This window comes from Mustelus asterias, chromosome 16 (genome assembly GCF_964213995.1).
Source record: "Mustelus asterias chromosome 16, sMusAst1.hap1.1, whole genome shotgun sequence".
Classification (NCBI taxonomy): Eukaryota; Metazoa; Chordata; class Chondrichthyes; order Carcharhiniformes; family Triakidae; genus Mustelus; species Mustelus asterias.
In genome coordinates this window covers 47162919-47180999 of record NC_135816.1, presented here as the reverse complement: position 1 = coordinate 47180999, position 18081 = coordinate 47162919, and the positions used below count along the sequence as shown (strand labels likewise).

The 18081-nt window shown below is 44.9% G+C and overlaps 1 protein-coding gene across 1 annotated transcript in view; it reads left to right on the top strand.

The window, feature by feature from the left end:
• Positions 1 to 735: 735 nt before the first annotated feature.
• cdhr2 (cadherin related family member 2) overlaps positions 736 to 18081 on the top strand; it is a 135799-nt gene continuing 118453 nt past the window's right edge. Inside the window, exon 1 of the mRNA XM_078231042.1 lies at positions 736 to 828. The gene's annotated coding sequence lies outside the window, so the exon portion shown is untranslated. The remainder of the gene's footprint in view (positions 829 to 18081) is intronic.

Genomic DNA, 18081 nt, shown 5'->3' with positions numbered 1-18081 from the left:
ATTGAATTGGCGGAAGACTGGCATCTCTGATGCTGGTGACCTCTGGAGGAAGCCAAGCTGGATTATCCACTTGTTGCCTCTGGCTGAAGATGGCTGGAAATGCTACAATCTTGTATTTTTCACTGATGTTCTGGGCTCCCCCATCACTGCGGCTGGGGATATTTGTGGAGCATCCTCCTTCAGTTAGTTGTTTACTTGTCCACCACCATTCCTGACTGGATGTGGCAAGACCCATAGAGCTTAGGTCTGCTCCGTTGGTTGAGGGATTGCTTAGCTCTACCAATTGCATGCTGATTCTGCTGTTTATTTTGTGTGTATTCCTGTCTGGTGGTCGTGCCAAATATAGTATTTGAAAATTAACTAATTAACTAACCTCTCAACAAAGTTCACCATCAGCATCTGATGGCGGAAGCATAATCTCTCTGCTACATAAGTGTCTGCATTGTTAACTAGAGAATAAGGGACTGGCATTTACAATTCTGGCATTGGTTAACGCAGACAGCAGAAATGTCACAAATGAAGTAACATCGACTGTGCTGCTCTGTATATGTTAAGGTGATGTGATAATACATTTCAAACCTTTTCTTACAGTTTAGTAACCAATAGCCAAGTTCACATCAGATGTTTTTCTATTCTTCCTTCTGACGCACAACAAACGGAAGAGTTTCCAGGCTTTGAGAGCCCTTCCTGTTGGTTGTGAATTGTTAATCATTACCATTTATAACACGGGACGGTGCACTGCTTCAATCATAAAACAAGTAAAAGGCCATCAGCGTCAACCAACAATGAGAGAATAAGTTTACCGAGAAGAAGGTTCCTGTACAAACCGTAAGTGATCACATTTGTTAGAGCTCTTCGAAAAAAGTTCAAGATTTTGTTGTAATTACCCTGTGATAATTTGTTACTGTTTGTTGATGTCTGTTAAATCCGGTGGCATAAAGATAGCACAATTCAAGGCTTGGGTGTGGTAATTTACCATGATTGAAAGCGGTATTATAGTATATATTCTTTATTTCAGAATGCATTATGCTGTAAGTGAAAAGATATTCAGTTATCGCCAGTGGATTACAGCCTACGTAAAACACATTTACTTTCACTATCATTTACTATCATTACAACCCATTTCTCCATGATCAGAACTGATGACTGGATTTCTATTCCATCGTCACCCCAATCACCACTTACCAATTTCTGCTAAATGTAAGTTGCCTTTTGTCAATGCTGCTGTTGGTATTGGATTCAAGGCTTTTTAGTCCTCTGCTCACCACCTGATGATTTTTCTTCCTTCCCTCTCTGTGAAGAAGTAGCTTTATTTTTAACTCCGTACTGAGACCCCTCCTGAAATTTTAAATTGCTGTCACAACCCTCCTTAGCACAATCTTTTGCAGCACCAATGTGCACTTTCAGTTCCCATCACTGTTTTTCTTTTGATACTGAAAAAAATCACTTTGGATTTCAAAATCCACACAGTCCCTTGATGTAGAATTGGTAAGAGCTACTTTATATAAAAAGGGCCCTCAATTATTTTGAAATTTTCCGTGCGCATGTGAACCCCTGCTTACATTTTATCCTGAAGAGCAAGATCAGCATGTTATAATTGCCCAATTTCGCCATGCTCTTGCAGTTAAGAAAGTACAGTGGTCAGGTGTAGAGTCACACAGTTATACAGCACAGAAACAGACCTCTCGGTCCACCATGCCTATGCCAACCATCAAATTCCAATCTATATGAATCCCATTTACCAGCACTTAGACCATAACCTATTATGCCTTGGCGATTTGAGTGCTAGCTTCTTAAATGTTGCAAGAATACCTGTCTCCACCATCCTCTTTGGCAGCATGTTCCATATTTCCACCACCCTCTCGGTGAAAACATTTTCCTTCAGATCCCCTCTAAACCACTTAGCCTAATCCTAACCTTAAACCTATAACCTCAGGGCTTAGATACCTCTGCCATGGGGAAAAGATTCCTATTATCTAACTTATCTATGGCTCTCATAATTTTGTGTAGCTGTATCAGATCCCCCTCTTCTCAGTCTCCTCAGCTCTAGGGAGAACAAACCCAGCCTATCCAGTCTCTCCTTATAGCTGAAACTTTCCATCTTCGGCAGCATCCTGGTGAATCTCCTTTGCACCCTCTCCAGTGCAATCACATCCTTCCGATATTGTGGCGATCAGAACTGCACACAAAACTCCACCTGTGAACTAATTAATGTTTTATAAAGCTGTACCAAGATCTCCCTCTTCTATATTCTATACCCTGGCTAATGCAGGCAAGAATTCCATATGCCATCTTAACCATCCTATCCACCTGTGCTACCACCTTCAGGGATCTACAGACCTATACACCAAGGTCCCTTTGTTCCTTATTACACCCTCGGGACCTACTGTTCATTGTGTATATCCTACCTTTATTAGACCTTCCAAAATACATCACCTCACAGTTATTGGGATTAAATTCCATCTGCCATTGCTCTGCCCATTTTACCAGTTGATCAGTATTGGTCTGTAGCCTAAGACTATCCTCCTCACTATCAACAACACCACCAATTTATGTGCTATTTGCAAACTTAATAATTATATCTTCCACATTCACATCCAAATTGTTAATGTATATAGCAAACAGCAAGGATCTCAGCACTGAGCTCTGTGGTACACCACTGGTTACAGGCTTCCAATCACAAAAACAGCCCTCCACTATCACCCTATGACTCCCATTAACAATGATGTGGAGATGCCGGCGTTGGACTGGGGTAAACACAGTAAGAAGTTTAACAACACCAGGTTAAAGTCCAACAGGTTCATTTGGTAGCAAAAGCCACACAAGCTTTCGGAGCTCTAAGCCCCTTCTTCAGGTGAGTGGGAATTCTGTTCACAAACAGAGCATATAAAGACACAAACTCAATTTACATGAATAATGGTTGGAATGCGAATACTTACAACTAATCAAGTCTTTAAGAAACAAAACAATGTGAGTGGAGAGAGCATCAAGACAGGCTAAAAAGATGTGTATTGTCTCCGGACAAGACAGCCAGTGAAACTCTGCAGGTCTAGGCAACTGTGGGGGTTACAAATAGTGTGACATGAACCCAATATCCCGGTTGAGGCCGTCCTCGTGTGTGCGGAACTTGGCTATCAGTTTCTGCTCAGCGACTCTGCGCTGTCGTGTGTCGCGAAGGCCGCCTTGGAGAACGCTTACCCGAATATCAGAGGCCGAATGCCCGTGACCGCTGAAGTGCTCCCCAACAGGAAGAGAACAGTCTTGCCTGGTGATTGTCGAGCGGTGTTCATTCATCCGTTGTCACAGCGTCTGCATAGTTTCCCCAATGTACCATGCCTCGGGACATCCTTTCTTGCAGCGTATCAGGTAGACAACGTTGGCCGAATTGCAAGAGTATGTACCGTGTACCTGGTGGATGGTGTTCTCACGTGAGATGATGGCATCTGTGTCGATGATCCGGCACGTCTTGCAGAGGTTGCTGTGGCAGGGTTGCGACAAGCAACAAGCTTACGGATAAGCCCTCCGTATACACAGGATCTGCTCAGATGAGGAGGATCGCAACAGACACCTCCAGACGCTGAAAGATGCCCTCATAAGAACAGGATATGGCGCTCGACTCATTGATCAACAATTCCAACGCGCCACAGCGAAAAACCGCACCGACCCCCTCAGAAGACAAACACGGGACACAGTGGACAGAGGACCCTTCGTTGTCCAGTACTTCCCCGGAGCGGAGAAGCTACGGCATCTCCTCCGGAGCCTTCAACATGTCATTGATGAAGACGAACATCTCGCCAAGGCCATCCCCACACCCCCACTTCTTGCCTTCAAACAACCGCACAACCTCAAACAGACCATTGTCCGCAGCAAACTACCCAGCCTTCAGGAGAACAGTGACCATGACACCACACAACCCTGCCACAGCAACCTCTGCAAGACGTGCCGGATCATCGACACAGATGCCATCATCTCACGTGAGAACACCATCCACCAGGTACACGGTACATACTCTTCAATTCGGCCAACGTTGTCTACCTGATACGCTGCAGGAAAGGATGTCCCGAGGCATGGTACATTGGGGAAACTATGCAGGCGCTGCGACAACGGATGAATGAACACCGCTCGACAATCACCAGGCAAGACTGTTCTCTTCCTGTTGGGGAGCACTTCAGCGGTCACGGGCATTCGGCCTCTGATATTCGGGTAAGCGTTCTCCAAGGCGGCCTTCGCGACACACGACAGCGCAGAGTCGCTGAGCAGAAACTGATAGCCAAGTTCCGCACACACGAGGACGGCCTCAACCGGGATATTGGGTTCATGTCACACTATTTGTAAACCCCACAGTTGCCTAGACCTGCAGAGTTTCACTGGCTGTCTTGTCCGGAGACAATACACATCTTTTTAGCCTGTCTTGATGCTCTCTCCACTCACATTGTTTTGTTTCTTAAAGACTTGATTAGTTGTAAGTATTCACATTCCAACCATTATTCATGTAAATTGAGTTTGTGTCTTTATATGCTCTGTTTGTGAACAGAATTCCCACTCACCTGAAGAAGGGCTTAGAGCTCCGAAAGCTTGTGTTGCTTTTGCTACCAAATAAACCTGTTGGACTTTAACCTGGTGTTGTTAAACTTCTCCCATTAACAAGCCAATTTTGGATCCAATTTGTCAATTTGCCTTGGATCCTATGGGTTCTAATCTTTTGGACCGGCCTTCCATGCGGGCCCTTGTCAAAGGCCTTACTGAAGTCCATATAAACCACATCAACTGCACTACCCTCATCAATATATTTAGTTACCTTTTCCTCTGTACCTTAACGTGCCCATGTCTCTCTGCCTGCTGGACTGATTAAATTTTCCTTCTACATTTGACTGAAACCTTACTTCCAACTGTGCATCTACTCTGTGTCCCATTGCCCTGCCAAAATATTTAAAATCTCCCAACAGACAAGCACACCTTGGATATTGGACCCATTCTGATTCAGGTGCAACCCGTCCAGCTTGTACAGGTCCCACCTAACCCCAAAACAGTCCCAGTGATCAATGATGACTGTCAGTTGGCCATCCAACCAATAAATTAGTGCTCCTTCTCATCACCCTGCTTCGTCTGTGCTATATCCTCAAACTCACTAACTGCATCAGTGTTATATCCTCAAACTCACTAACTGCATCAGTGCTACATCCTCGGACTCACTAACTGCGTCCTCTGGGCTGTATGTAACATCTCTGCTGTATGCTAACTTGCTGGCAGAGATGTACATAGAACATAGAAAGCCACAGCACAAACAGGCCCTTCGGCCCACAAGTTGCGCCGATCACATCCCCACCTCTAGGCCTATCTATAGCCCTCAATCCCATTAAATCCCATGTACTCATCCAGAAGTCTCTTAAAAGACCCCAACGAGTTTGCCTCCACCACCACCGACGTCAGCCGATTCCACTCACCCACCACCCTCTGAGTGAAAAACTTACCCCTGACATCCCCCCTGTACCTACCCCCCAGCACCTTAAACCTGTGTCCTCTCGTAGCAACCATTTCAGCCCTTGGAAATAGCCTCTGAGAGTCCACCCTATCCAGACCCCTCAACATCTTGTAAACCTCTATCAGGTCACCTCTCATCCTTCGTCTCTCCAGGGAGAAGAGACCAAGCTCCCTCAACCTATCCTCATAAGGCATGCCCCCCAATCCAGGCAACATCCTTGTAAATCTCCTCTGCACCCTTTCAATGGCTTCAACATCTTTCCTGTAATGAGGTGACCAGAACTGCGCGCAGTACTCCAAGTGGGGTCTAACCAGGGTCCTATAAAGCTGCAGCATTATCTCCCGACTCCTAAACTCAATCCCTCGATTAATGAAGGCTAGTACGCCATACGCCTTCTTGACCGCATCCTCCACCTGCGAGGCCGATTTAAGAGTCCTATGGACCCGGACCCCAAGGTCCTTCTGATCCTCTACACTGCTAAGAATGGTACCCTTCATTTTATACTGCTGCTCCATCCCATTGGATCTGCCAAAATGGATCACTACACACTTATCCGGGTTGAAGTCCATAGTAGAGTTAGGAAAGGTGTTCTCTTGCTCTTTTTTGATTTTTGATTTGATTTGATTTATTATTGTCACATATATTAACATACAGTGAAAAGTATTGTTTCTTGCGCGCTATATACACAAAGCATACCATTCATAGAGAAGGAAATGAGAGACTGCAGAATGTAGTGTTACAGTCATAGCTAGGGTGTAGTGAAAGATCAACTTAATGCAAGTTAAGTCCATTCAAAAGTCTGACAGCAGCAGGGAAGAAGCTGTTCTTGAGTCGGTTGGTACGTGACTTCAGACTTTTGTATCTTTTGCCCGACAGAAGAAGATGGAAGAGAGAATGTCTGGGGTGCGTAGGGTCCTTAATTATGCTGGCTGCTTTGCCGAGGCAGTGGGAAGTGTAGACAGAGTCAATGGATGGGAGGTTGGTTTGCGTGATGGATTGGGCTACATTCACGACCTTTTGTAGTTTCTTGCTGTCTTGGGGAGAGCAAGAGCCATACCAAGCTGTGACACGACCAGAAAGAATGCTTTTTATGATGCATCTATAAAAGTTGGTGAGAGTCGTACCTGACATGCCAAATTTCCTTAGTCTTCTGAGAAAGTAGAGGCATTGGTGGGCTTTCTTAACTATAGCGTCAGCATGGGGGGGAACTAGGACAGGTTGTTGGTGATCTGGACACCTAAAAACTTGAAGCTCTCTACCCTTTCTACTTCGTCCCCATTGATGTAGACAGGGGCATGTTCTCCTTTACGCTTCCTGAAGTTGATTACAATCTCCTTCGTTTTGTTGACATTGAGGGAGAGGTTATTGTTGCCACACCAATTCAACAGATTCTCTATCTCATTCCTGTACTCTGCCTCGTCATTGTTTGAGATCCGACCCACTACGGTGGTGTGATCAGCAAACTTGAAAATGGAATTGGAGGGGAATTTGGCCGCACAGTCATAGGAGTATAGTAGGGGTCTGTGTCATCATGTTCAGGTTGTTATAATGATTGCCGAGAAATGGGAAACATGAAATGCAATGAAAGAGCTGTAAATTTGTGTGATAACTTTGATAAAGGTGAGTCCAAAGATGTGCAGATTAGGTGGATTGGCCATGCTAAATTGCCCCTTCGTGTCCCAAGATGAGTAGGTTAGATGGATTAGCCATGGTAAATGTGTGTGGGGTTACAAGGATAGGGCTGGGGAGAGGGCCTGAGTAATAAACTCTGTCTGAATGTCAGTGCAGACCCGTTGGGTTGAAAGACCTTCTGCACTGTCGAGATTCCATAATTCTATGATTCTATTCCATGTAAATGTAGAAAGTGCACCAAGGAGCAAATAATTTGTGATCTGCAATCTTGGGCTGTTTACTCTTTAAAATGATTAGACTTTCTCAAGTTCCTTTAATGTGAAGAATTTTCCCAGATCCTGTGAGTAACGTACTGCATGTTCAACCTCGGCACCTCCTCCCAGTTATGGTGTACTGTTATTCCCTGAAATCTTTAATTGCCAAACAGGATTCCCTTGTCTTCCTCACCTCATACAGAGGCATATCCACATTGTCAGTCATCAAACAGGAAATACTGTTCTATCACTTGCCCATCACTTTCATTCCATGCCCCCACATTTAGTTTGCCTCATTGCATTTTTGCCTGACACTTCTTCCCATCCAGCAAATGTTTCAAATCTGTTTTGAGTCTTAATAAAGACTTGTATAATTTTCCCCCAATCGTTCAAAATATGAGCAGCAACCTTTTTCAAAATGATTTCCTCAAACATCCAAATCGAAAACACCACTAACTAAATATAATATGGCCACCTGGATCTTCTGGCCTTTGGACATGGTGTGAGACCATCGAGAATCATGACTGGTCTCCACCACAGGAGACCAGACATGGTGGCCATGCCACAGAAGAGGGGGGGGGGGGGGGCGTTGTGGCTCGGAGGCCATTGAAGCCACTGGAAAAAATATTCAGTGGAGTATGACAATATTCTAACACATCTTGAAACTTACTAGTTACAGTCAACAAATAATAGCAGTCCTGACTTCAGTACCTTTGATCTCTTTGAACCACTGCAGTCTGTGTGGTGTAGGTACATGAAGGCAGCTCATCACCATCTCCTCAAGGATAGTTAGGGATGGGAAACAATGGCTGGCCTAGCCATGAATGAATAACAAAGAACCTTTCACCCCCTTGCTTATCAAGAATCTATCTACCTCTTCCCTTAACAATAAGTCTCTCCTTCCACCACCTTTTGAGGAAGGGGTTCCAAAGACTCACAACCCTCTGAGAGAAAAAAATTCTCCTTATCCAGTCTTAAATGAGTGACACGATGGGTGGGATTTTCCGGCCATGTTCACCCCAAGACTGAAAAATCCTGCCTGAGGTCAATGGACCTCTGCGTGGTTAGCCCCTGCCTCCTATGAATCCCGTGGCGGGCAAGGTGGGAAAATTCCGCCCCTTATTTTTAAACAGTGACCTCCTTGTTCTAGATTCTCCCACATCCACCCTGTGAATGACCCTCAGGATCTTATGTTTCAATCAAGCCAAGTCCAGTGGATACAAACCTATCCTATCCAACCTTCCTTTTTTAAATTAGTTATTATGGGATGTGGGCATCATTGGCTAGACCAGCATTTTTTGTCCATCCTTAATTGCCCTTGAGAAGATGGTCGTAAGCTGCCTTCTTGAACTGCTGCTGTGTCCCCCAGTGCATTAGGGAGGGAGTTCCATGATTTTGACCCAGTGGAAGTGAAGGAATGGCAATATCTTTCCAAGTCAGGATGGCGAGTGGCTTGGAGGGGAACTTCCAGGTGGTGTTGTTCCCATGTGTCAGCTGCCCTTGTTCTTCTGGATGGGAGTGATCTTGGGTTTGGAAGATGCTGCCTAAGGGGTCCTGGTAAGTTCCTACAGTTTATCTTGTAGATGGTACACATTGCTGCCATTGTTCGCTTTTGTTGATGGGAGAGAATGTAGTGCCAATCTAAGGATTGCTTTGTCCTGGATAATGTCAAGCTTCTTGAATGTTGTTGGAGCAGCATTCATCCAGGCAAGTGGATCATCACACTTCTGACTTGTGCCTTGTAGATGGTGGACAGGCTTTGGGGAGTCAGGAGGTGAGTTACTTGCCACATAATTCCCAGCCTCTGACCTTTTCTTGTAGCACCAGTAAGAGTTTTAACAACACCAGGTTAAAGTCCAACAGGTTTATTTGGTAGCAAATACCATTAGCTTGCGGAGCACTGCTCCTTCGTCAGATGGAATGGAAATCTGTTTCCACTCCATCTGACGAAGGAGCAGCGCTCCGAAAGCTAATGGTATTTGCTACCAGATAAACCTGTTGGACTTTAACCTGGTGTTGTTAAAACTCTTACTGTGTTTACCCCAGTCCAACGCCGGCATCTCCACATCTTTTTATGTAGCCACAGTATTTATCTGGCTGGTCCAGTTCAAAGAATCATAACACCTAATTAGAAATGCACATACACAAGCAGAGCCTGGAGACTTCCGGTCTCTATCTAAAAAAAACTCGGAAATGAAATGAAACCCAAATTTCACTTTTCTTAGCACATGAATAAGCCAATATAAATTAAACTTAAAGCTATATCTTGTTCTGTTCATCCATAAATGCAAATGTACCTTACTAAAAACAATATCCTGTTCTTAACTCTTATACAAATGAAGCATAACCTCCCTACCTTTATATTCAATTCCCATCGCAATATACAAAACCCTCTATTAGTTTTCTTAATTACTTGCTGTACCTGCATATACTAATCTTATTTACCTTTTGTGATTCATACACTGGGACACCCGGATCCCTTTGAATCTCAGAGATCTGCAATTTCTCATCATTTAGATAATATGCTTCTTTTTTATTCTTTCTGCCAAATGGACAATTGCACGTTTCCTCACATTATAATCCATTTGCAGGATCTTTGCCCACTCTTTTAACCTTTCCATATCCTTTATAGCCTAATTTCACAATTTACTTTCTGACCTATTTTGTGTCTTCAACAAATTCAGCATCTATGCCTTCAGTCCTTTCATCCAAGTCATTCCCATAAATTGTAAAAATGTTGAGGCCCTAGCACCCATCCCTGTGGCACACCACTCATTACATCTTGCTAAGCAGTAAATGAGCCATTTATGCCAACCCTCAGTTTCCATTTACCACACCAATCTTCTATCCATGCCAATATGTTATCCCCTACACCATGAGCTTTTATTTCCTGCCATAACCTTTTATGTAACACCTTATCAAATGTCTTCTATAAATCTAAATACATCTGCCAGGCTCCCTTTATCCACAGCGCACAATATTCCTTTTCAAAAAACCATATTGACTCTGCCTGATTGCCTTGAATTTTTCCAAGTGCCCTGCTATATAATATTTAATAATAGCTTCTAACATGTTTCCTCTGACAGATGTTAGGCTAACTGGCCTGTAGTTTCCTGCTTCCGATCTCCCTCCATTTTTTTGAATATAGGAGTTACATTCATTATTTGACAATCTAATAGAACCTCCCTCGAATCTAGGGAATTTTGGAAAATTTAAATCAACACCGGAATTATCTCACCAGTCACTTCTTTCAAGAACCTATGATAAAGTCCACAGTTCCAACGATTAACTCAGTCCCACTTTCCTGGTGATTGTAATTTTCTTGAGTTCCTCCCTCCCTTCCATTTCCTGCTTTATGTTACACACATTCTCTCTAGTGAAGACTGATGTAAAATGCCTGCTTAGTCCATTTGCCATCCACTTATTTTCCATCACTGATTCCCCAGATTCGCTTTCTATCGGACCAGCACTCACTTTATTAACTCTTCTATTTTTTAAAACATCTATAGAAACCCTCATCATCTGCTTTTATATTTCTGGCTAATTTTCTCTGGTAATCTAATTTTTCCCTGCTTATCACTATCTTTGTTGTCCTTTCCTGTTTTTTATATTCTGTCCAATCTTCTGACCTGCCACACATCTTTGTGCAATATGGTTTTTTTCTTTAAGTTTGATGATATCTTTAACATTTTTAGTTAACCAAGGATGGTAGGCCCTCCCTTTGGAATTTTTCTTTCTCATTGGAGTGTATCTTTTCTGTGTATTCTGAAATATCCCCTTGCATATCTGCCACTGCATCTCTATTGACCAATCCTTTAAGCTAATTAGCCAATTCACTTTAGCTAGCTCTGCTTTCATGCATTCATATTTGCCCTCATTTACATTTAAAATACTAATCTTCAGCCCACTCTTCTCTCCCTCAAACTGAATGTAAAATGTAATTATGTTATGATCGCCTCTACCTAAGGGTGCCTTCACTATGAGATCATTAATTTATCCCATCTCATTACACAATACCAGGGCTTGTTCTCTGTTTGGCCCCTGAATGTGCTGTTCTAAGAAACTACCCCGAAGATATTCTATGAATTGCTCATCTTGGCCACCTTTGCCGATCTGATTTTCCAGTCTAAATGTAGATTGAAATCCCTCATGATTATTGCCATACCTTTCTGACAAGCTTCCATTATTTAATTTATTTTTTATTCATTCGTGGGACATGGGTGTCGCTGGCTGGCCAGCATTTATTGCCCATCCCTAGTTGCCCTTGGAGGGCAGTTGAGAGTCAACCACATTGCTGTGGCTCTGGAGTCGCATGTAGGCCAGATCAGGTAAGGACGGCAGATTTCCTTCCCTAAAGGACATTAGTGAACCAGATGGGTTTTTCCAACAATTGACAATTTCATGGTCATCAGTAGATTCTTAATTCCAGGTATTTTTAATTGAATTCAAATTCCACCATCTGCCATGTCGGGATTCGAACCCGGGTCCCCAGAACACTAGCTGAGTTTCTGGATTCATAGTCTAACGATAATACCACTAGGCTATCAACTCCCCTTAAATGTATTGGATTGTAAAAATGATTCAGCATCTGGACGCTTCTAAGAAGGCTCCACCTTGATTTGTGTACAGATTTGGGATAATTGAATTCGAGCTACTGATTTTTAGCATTATGTGCAGGCTAAAAGTGGCATTTTGAATACGTGCCCTTTGGAATGTCAAAATGCATGATAAGCAATACAAAAGCTGCAATGTTATTCATTGTAACATTAATGGATTACTTTGAATATTATAATCATATCATGGTGTAGTTTCTACACAACTCTGTCTGTGCTGGAGGGAGAAGGCAGTGTCCCAGGATATGCTTGATGCCTAGCTGCCCTAGGGCAGTTAAGAGTCAACCACATTGCTGTGGCACTGAAGTCACATGTAGGCCGGACTGGGTAAGAACAACAGACTTCCTTCCCTAAAGGACATTAGTGAACCAAATGGGCTTTTCCGACAATCAACAATGATTTCACGGTCATCAGTAGATCGTTAATTCCAGATATTTTTATTGAATTCAAATTCCATCATCTGCCGAGGTGGGATTCAAACCCGGGTCCTCCAGAACATTAGCTGAGTTTCTGGATTAATAGTCTAGCAATAAATAATACCACTAGGCCATCGTCTCCTCATGTACTCTTTGATACTTTTTAAAAATCCTTTTTACTCCTGCTCCTTTATACCCTGTCCTACTATTTGGCTACTGTCAGGGGGCCTGTATAATACTCCCACAAGTGGCTTCTTGCCTTTATCATTTCTCATCTCTATCCAAGCTGCTTCTACATTCTTGTTTTCTGAACTAAGGTCATCCTTTTATTGTGCAAATACCATCATTAATTAACAGAGATACCCTTCCACTTTTTCCTAGCTTCCTGTCCTGTTCAGTGCCCTTCAATATTCAGGTCCTAATGTCATCCTGCAACCATGTCTCTCATGGCTATCAAAGCATACTTATTTATTTCTACTCACACTATTAGTTTATATGTTTTGCTTTGAATGCTACGTGCATCCAGATACAGAGCCCTGAGTTTTGTCCTTTTTATTATTTTTGTAACTTCTCACCTTATCCGCTGATTTACATTTAGATTTGTACTTTCTGCCCCTTCCTGTCACAGTCTGTTTCTCAATTCCCATGTTAATACCTTTCTCTCTTGATGAATGGTGAACAGAGCACAAGTGAGGGGAAGATATGATCGAGATGCTGTCTGCTCGAGTTAGATTACACTATGAGTATTGCGGTCACCAAGATACAAGAGGTAGTCTCAACCCTTGTGAACAGCAGAAAACAGAGCCATTAGGATGATTCCTGACCTTAGAGATCTCAGTCTCAAAGACTGGAGAAAATTGGTCCCTCCTGCCTCAAAATGATATGTTTGAAGGTGGTGTCAACAATTCAGAAAATTGGTTTCAGTCATATGACAAGAGTAGGACATGCAGTTAACAGGGTGAAGTATGTAAAATACAAATATAGAACTAATCTCAGGAAGATTTTTGTCATACAAAAGATAATCTACACATAAAGTGAAGAGGCAGATAGGGGAATGGGGGTGGAATCCCTGTATTCATTTAAGAACCATTTGGTGTTGCAACTGGGGAAATTTAGGGTTATTCTGGGTGGATGAGCTATGATGGGCTGAATGACCTTCCTCAACCATAATTATCTTGTAATTTTACTCCATCTTTATCATGGAAGTTAGAAAGAAGGAGCATTTGTATAGAACTTTTTGTGACTTCAAAACATCCCAAAGCTTTTGAAGATGAGTCACTGTCACAATATAGAGAGTAAGGAGTCTCACAACACCAGGTTAAAGTCCAACAGGTTTATTTGGTAGCTTTCGGAGCGCTGCTCCTTTATCAGGTAAGTGGGAGTTCTGTTCACAAACAGGGCATATAAAGACACAAACTCAATTTACAAAATAATGGTTGGAATGCAAGTCTTTACAGGTAATCAAGTCTTAAAGGTACAGACAATCTGAGTGGAGAGAGGGTTAAGCGCAGGTTAAAGAGATGTGTGTTGTCGCCAGACAGGACAGTTAGTGAGATTTTGCAAGCCCAGGCAAGTCGTGGGGGTTACAGATAGTGTGACATGAACCCACGATCACGGTTGAGGCCATCCTCATGTGTGCGGAACTTGGCTATCAATCTCTGCTCAGCGACTCTGCGTTGTCGTGTGTTGTGAAGGCCGCCTTGGAGAACGCTTACCCGAAGATCAGAGGCCGAATGCCCATGACCACTGAAGTGTTCCCCAACAGGAAGAGAACACTCTTGCCTGGTGATTGTCGAGCGGTGTTCATTCATCCGTTGTCGTAGCGTCTGCATGGTCTCCCCAATTTACCATGCCTCAGGACATCCTTTCCTGCAGCGTATCAGGTAGACAACATTGGCCGAGTTGCAAGAGTATGTACCGTGTACCTGGTGGATGGTGTTCTCACGTGAGATGATGGCATCCTGTTGATGATCCGGCACGTCTTGCAGAGGTTGCTGTGGCAGTGTTGTGTGGTGTAATGGTCACTGTTCTCCTGAAGGCTCCAGTACTCCCCCGGAGCAGAGAAGCTATGACACCTTCTCCGGAGCCTTCAACATGTCATTGATGAAGATGAACATCTCGCCAAGGCCATCCCCACACCCCCCCACTTCTTGCCTTCAAACAACCGCACAACCTCAAACAGACCATTGTCCGCAGTAAACTACCCAGCCTTCAGGAGAACAGTGACCACGACACCACACAACCCTGCCACAGCAACCTCTGCAAGACGTGCCATATCATCGACACGGATGCCATCATCTCACGTGAGAACACCATCCACCAGGTACACGGTACATACTCTTGCAACTCGGCCAATGTTGTCTACCTGATATGCTGCAGGAAAGGATGTCCCGAGGCATGGTAAATTGGTGAGACCATGCAGACGCTACGACAATGGATGAATGAACACCGCTCGACAATCACCAGGCAAGAGTGTTCTCTTCCTGTTGGGGAACACTTCAGCGGTCACGGGCATTCGGCCTCTGATCTTTAGGTAAGCGTTCTCCAAGACGGCCTTCACGACACATGACACACGACAACGCAGAGTCGCTGAGCAGAGACTGATAGCCAAGTTCCGCACACATGAGGATGGCCTCAACCGGGATCGTGGGTTCATGTCACACTATCTGTAACCCCCACGACTTGCCTGGGCTTGCAAAATCTCACAAACTATCCTGTCTGGAGACAATACACATCTCTTTAACCTGTGCTTAATGCTCTCTCCGCTCAGATTGTCTGTACCTTTAAGACTTGATTACCTGTAAAGACTCGCACTCCAACCATTATTTTGTAAATTGAGTTTGTGTCTTTATATGCCCTGTTTGTGAACAGAATCCCACTTACCTGATGAAGGGGCAGCGCTCCAAAAGCTTGTGGCTTTTGCTACCAAATAAACCTGTTGGACTTTAACCTGGTGTTGCGAGACTTCTTACTGTGTTTACCCCAGTCCAACGCTGGCTTCTCCACATCACAATATAGAGAAACATTGCGGCCGGAATGGTCCCACCTCCCCCGCCATCGAATTGGCACGGGTGAGGGTCCGACAGCGGAATTTTCCATTGACCTTGGGTGGGAATTTCCGGTCTCGCCCGAGCGAGGCCATAAAATCCCGTCCTGCAGGAAATTTATTCGCAGTCATTTCCCTCAAACAAGAATGTGATAATGACTTGAAAGGCTGCTTTAGTGATATTGGTTTATGTGTTTACGTATTGGAGAACTCCTCTGCCCTTCTTTAAAACAATGCTATGTCTGTCCAACTGAGAGGACAAACAGAGCCTGGTTTGAAGTCTTAATAGGAAGATGATACCACCAGCACTGCAGTACTCCCTCAGTGTTATAGAAACATAGAAACATAGATGATAGGAGCAGGAGGAGGCCATTTCGCCCTTTGAGCCTGTTCCACCATTCGTTATGATCATGGCTGATTATCCAACTCAATAGCCTAATACTGCTTTCTCCCCATAACCATTGATCCCATTCACCCCAAGTGCTACAGCTGCCTCTTGAATTCAATGTTTTGGCATTAACTACTTCCTGTGGTAATGAATTCCACAGGCTCAGCACTCTTTGGGTGAAGAAATGTCTCCTCACCTCCGTCCTAAATGGTCTACTTTAAATCATCAGACTGTGACCTCTGGTTCTGGACTCCCTGTGGTGAACCATCGTTGGTTCCCACTGGATAGTACTGAGCCAGGGTCTGGCCAGTACTACAAGGATGTACATATGTTACTGTTGGGTTGTGCTACTTATTGCTGTTGGGGTTAGGGTGGGGTTGTTACACCTTTGTACTGTAGTGTTGTGGTACATCCCAGTCGGGCTCCGCCTCCTGGGAGAGGTATAAAAGTCCCTGCTCTGGCTGGGACCCCTTCAGTCTGGGATCGTGTATATAATTATTGGCTGCTTCATTACAGTAAATAAAAGCCTTTTATTTCCCGAGCATCTCGCCTCGTGTTTGATAACGCGCATCAATTTTATTTACTGTTGTTAAACTCTCGTCGAAGAAAAAATAGAGAGTATGGAGCAGATCCTGAAGCCGGAACGCCTTACACTAGATCCATGTGCGGTGGGCGCCTCTAACACCTTCGACCACTGGCTGAAGTGCTTCGAAGACTACCTGGCAGCCTCCGCAGCGGTCACCACAGATGATGACAGACTCCGGGTCCTCCATGCGAGGGTAAGCGACACTGTCTACCTCGCGATCCGTGCGGCCACCAATTATACTAAGGCCCTCGAGCTTCTGAAGGAGCGTTATATCAAACCACCCAATGAAATACACGCTCGTTACCTCCTAGCCACTCGACGACGGCGGTCTGGCGAAACGATGGAGGAATATGCGAACGAGCTCCTACAGCTAGCCAGGGGCTGTAACTGCAAAGCTGTGTCGGCTGAGCAGAGCATGAACGACCTCGCCCGAGATGCGTTCGTGGCGGGAGTCGGATCGTCGTACATTCGACTTAAACTATTGGAGAAAGGTAACCTTGACCTTACCCAGGCAATCGAGCTAGCGGAGATGCTCGAGACGGCCTCCAAAAGCTTAGTATTGTATCCCAAAGACCACGTGGAGACAACGTGGCAGGAGCAGTCGCCAATCCCTCCTCGTCCCTCGGGTTCGAAATGCTGCGTAATGGCGTGCTCCCACTCGGGCCAGACGACGGCAGCAGCTCCGGGCGGCCCGCGGTGCTACTTCTGTGGGGGAGCGAAGCACTCGGCAACGGTGTCCCGCTAAGGCTGTGTTGTGCTCCGCCTGCGGTAAGAAAGGACACTATTCGAAAGTGTGCCGATCTAAACCTAGGAACGGCAGTGCGGCCTGCGATTCTTCAAAGCTCGGCTCTTCGTCGTCGAAATCATCGAGGGTTTCGTCCACGTGCGAGGCCAGGACGATGCCATTACGGTCGACGGAGTCGGATGTGTGTGACCACCAGGGGTCGCTGAGTTTGGCGCCATCACCCACGTGCGACTTATGGGAGTGGCCATGTTGGTCGGCACCGACCGCGAACGACCAGCAGGGGTCCTCCTCGTCGATTTCAGCTGCCTGCAGTGGCGCTCATGAACCAACGGTGGCGTCGATCATCCTGGACCAGGCCAAGCCTCATAGACTTGACAAATCTATGATGAACATCCTGGTAAATGACCACTTGATTTATTGTCTGTTTGATAGCGGGAGCACTGAGAGCTTTATCCACCCAGACACTGTGAAGCGGTGTGGACTCCGGATTCAACCTGCCAAACAGACAATCTCTATGGCATCGAGGTCCCGGTCTGTCACCGTGCTAGGGAGTTGCGTGGTAACTTTGAAGGTGCAAGGTACAGTTTACGAGCATTTCAAGCTCCTAGTGTTGCCGTACCTTTGCGCGCCAATACTTCTCAGACTAAACTTCATGGTCCACTTGAGGAGTGTAACCCTACAGTACGGTGGGCTACTCCCTTCACTGGCAGTGGGAAAACAGCAGCAGCCTCCAAATTGCCCAACGCGCCCCGCCTGTAGCCTCTCGACGCTGAAGATCACCACACCCTCCCTGTTCCAGAATCTTGTGCCAGGCTGCAAGCCCATCGCGACTAAAAGTAGGCGTTACAGCGCTGAGGATCGGATCTTCATTAGATCTGAGGTTCAGCGGCTCCTCAAGGAAAGGATCATACAACCTAGC